The following is a 3899-nucleotide window of genomic DNA, read 5'->3' as shown; positions in this document are numbered from 1 at the left end:
CCACCTGGTAGGAGCGACCTGTCAGGTAGGACGCAATCCAAGCATGGGCCGCGCCGGAGATGCCCAACTCGGAGAGGGTGGAGAGGAGGATCTGATGGTTCACAGTATCGAAGGCAGCCGATAGGTCTAGAAGGATGAGAGCAGAGGAGAGAGAGTTAGCTTTAGCAGTGCGGAGTGCCTCCGTGATATATGTTGTTGTTGTTGTTTTTTTACAGGAAAACTGGAAAATCATTAAATGTTGAACTTCGCTCTCTTTAATGTGAGGCCAGATCAAATCCCACATTAATTTAGGAGTCTAGTCCAATTCATAGTTATTGCACTGGAACACTACAGTATCTTGATTATTGGATTTTGATACGTAATTATAAACATTGTGTCTATCATGGGGATGGTTTGGGCTTGCTCACAGACCTGCAATAACCTATGCATCTGCCAAGCTGCCAAAGAGTATGGATCTCCAACTTTGCAATGTTGTCTTGCCTCGAACAAGTCTGGGACTGTGGACCCTTTTGCTGATTCATTTTACTCAGTCTCCAAAGACAGCGGACTCTCCAAAAATGTAGTGAAAGATGTTTACAACCAATAATAGTTTATTACTTTAATACTACTTTACTTACTACACTTTAGGTATCAAGGTATTAATTACTTCATCAGTTTTATATGCTTCCTATTCACTATAGAGTAGGTTTAATAGTGTGGCTTTATAACAATTGAAAGCATTGGAAATCCTCTGACCCAGCTGTGTTTGACTTTAGAGGTTGTAATAGTCCTCTTTCTGTTCGCCAGCATTTGCTACAGATCCAAATTCAAACAAAACAGAAGTCTTTGTGAGAAAGAAAGGAGGTTGATATTCTATTAGCCATTTAATCTCGAAAGCAAAAGCTAGAGATATATAACAGAAAAAGCTAGATAAAACCTGAAAGATTTGAGTGAAAAGGGCATGTCAAGAAAATCAAAGAGATGACACAGAAATCCAACATTAAAGACACTATTTTTCCACCACAAACGAAGCAGCTGGATCTACGGATACCATTTTTGGGCTAGGGGTTGAAAGAGCTGTCATTACATCAAAAAGTATTTTCTCTGGAGTAGTTTTTGAACCACTTTGTTTTGGCCTGTACTTTCCCATATTTCCAGGCTTTAAATAAATTATATGAATCCCTTTCAAATTCCAAAGTACTGCATTCAGAAGAAAGGGAATCGATACATGCAATGTTAGGTAAGGGTAGCTAGCCTATTATCTTTTGCCTCAAAGCAAGAAATTACAGTTTTTTTATTGCTTTGGTGCAATTTTCACAAGTATGTGGTAACATTTTCACCACTCATAGTACAAAACTCAAAACGGATAATCAAAAAGGCAGATGTTTCAAAACTCTAAGCACATTTTCAATTGACTAAGCACAACACACAAAATCATACAGTCACTTCTTCACCAAACGTAATCAGTGTTTCATCTAGAAATATACAGTTGAAGTTGGAAGTTTACATACACTTAGTTTGGAGTCATTAAAACTCGTTTTTCAACCACTCCACAAATTTCTTGTTAACAAACTATAGTTTTGGCAAGTCCGTTAGCACATCTACTTTGTGCATGACACAAGTAATTTTTCCAACAATTGTTTACAGACATATTATTTCACTTATAATTCACTGTACCACAATTCCAGTGGGTCAGAAGTTTACATACACTAAGTTGACTGTGCCTTTAAACAGCTTGGAAAATTCCAAAAAAGGATGTCATGGTTTTAGAAGCTTCTGATAGGCTAATTGACATAATTTGAGTCAATTGGAGGTGTACCTGTGGATGTATTTCAAGGCCTACCTTCAAACTCAGTGCCTGACATCATGGGAAAATCAAAAAAAATCTGCCAAGACCCCAAAAAATGATATACCTCCACAAGTCTGGTTCATCTTTGGGAGCATTTTTCAATTCCTTGAAGGTACTTGAAGGTAAATGAAGGTAAATTGAATACGTTGTAGTAACGTCGTTGTGTGGTAGACGGGATACTCTGTCTGTTCCTTCCTACCCTCGTTTGCAGCTGCTGTTGCTAACTCAACGGCTAGGAGGTATCACTTCTGTAGTGAATAAGAGTTCAAAGTTCATACCATTCGCAACCAAAGCTCACTCTGATTTTAGCTTCGTTCTGTAGTTATTATCTGAACCATTCTGACATTGGACCGTCGTATTCACGTCCTCGGAACAGGAGGTTATATTGTCGTCAAGGCTTTATATGGGAAGGGAGAAGAGGGTGTGTTTGAAAAGTTTTATAGCCCATGTACCTTCACAGGGGCGGGCCACTGATTGAGTAGAGCCCTATCTTATGAAAACCCAAATCTCACATTTTAGAAGCTAAAATCACATTTCATCCCATCACGAATCATTTCATATTCAAACATTTAAATTGAATGACAATTCCATGTGAATCTGATAACTCTGATGTGTAGACTTTACACCGTAGAGTTTGTCATCTTATCATTGATGAGAATATCCCAGATGGCACCCGAACTGACATCATATTCATTAAGTACCACCGCATATGTTCAATTGGTCAGATTACCAGAATATGGTTAATTTCTCCCCACCTTCTGATGTCCCCAGAATCTCTATGTTAACCAAGGGTTTTGCAAATGTAACATCAGTAGGGTAGAGAGTGGAAAAAGGGGGAAAGAGGTATTTATGACTATCATAAACCTACCCCCAGGCCAACGTCATGACATTGCTAAGGACAACAAAGTCAAGGTATTGGACCTCAATCCTGGCAGAACTGAAAAAGCGTGTGAGCTAGGAGGCCTACAAACCCGACTCAATTACACCAGCTCTGCCAGGAGGAATGGGCCAAAATTCACCCAACTTATTGTGGGAAGTGTGTGGAAGGCTACCCAAAATGTTTAATCCAATTTAAAGGCAATGCTACCAAATACTAATACCATTCTCTCTACTACTATTCTGACATTTCATATTCTTAAAATAAAGTGGTGATCCTAACTGACCTAAGACAGTGTCACGATCTTCAAAATGAGCGGACAAAGGCGCGTGCATTGAGTTCCACATCTTTTTAATACAAAGTGAAACTGGAAACAAAAATACAAAACTTACAAAGAACGTGAAGTAGTAGTGCCCAAACACTCTAACAAACAATATCCCACAAACACAGGTGGGAAAAATGGCTACCGAAATTTGATCCCCAATTAGAGGCAACGATTACCAGCTGGATCTGATTGGGAACCATACCATGCCAACATAGATATAAACACACTAGATCACCCACCCTAGTCACACCTCAACCTTACCAAAATAGAGAATAAAAAGGCTGGGAACCATACAAAACACCAACATAGAAATGTTGAACTAGAACACCCCTAGTCATGCCCTGACCTACTACACCATAGAGAACCAAGGGCTCTCTATGGTCAGGGCGTGACAGCACCCCCCCCCCCCCCCAAAGGTGCGGACTCTGGTCGCAAAACCTGAAACCAAATGGGGAGGGTAGGGGGGGTGACTAGTGTCGGTGGCGGCTCCGGTGCAGGTCGTAGCCCCTGTCCAGACCACAGATCCGGCCATGGCACCGGGCTGAACGCCGTGCCTGGACTGGGCATCGGCGCAAAGGAGGACACTGGCCATAGAGCTGGATGGGACGCCATACCTGGACTGGGCACCTGCGCAGAATAAGGCTCCGGCCATGGAGCGGGACTGGATGCCGTGCTTGGACTGGGCACTGGCGCAGAGGAAGACTCCTGCCCTGGAGCGGGACTGGACACCGTGCCTCGACTGGGAATCGGTGCAGAGGAGGGCTCCTGCCCTGGAGCGGGACTGGACGCCGTGCCTGGACTGGGCACCGGCGCAGAAGAAGGCTCCGGCCATGGAGCGGGACTGGACGCCGTGCCTGGACTGGATACCG

The sequence above is a fragment of the Oncorhynchus nerka genome, linkage group LG14 (genome assembly GCF_034236695.1).
Source record: "Oncorhynchus nerka isolate Pitt River linkage group LG14, Oner_Uvic_2.0, whole genome shotgun sequence".
Lineage (NCBI taxonomy): Eukaryota > Metazoa > Chordata > Actinopteri > Salmoniformes > Salmonidae > Oncorhynchus > Oncorhynchus nerka.
Note: the sequence above shows the minus strand (reverse complement) of the source record.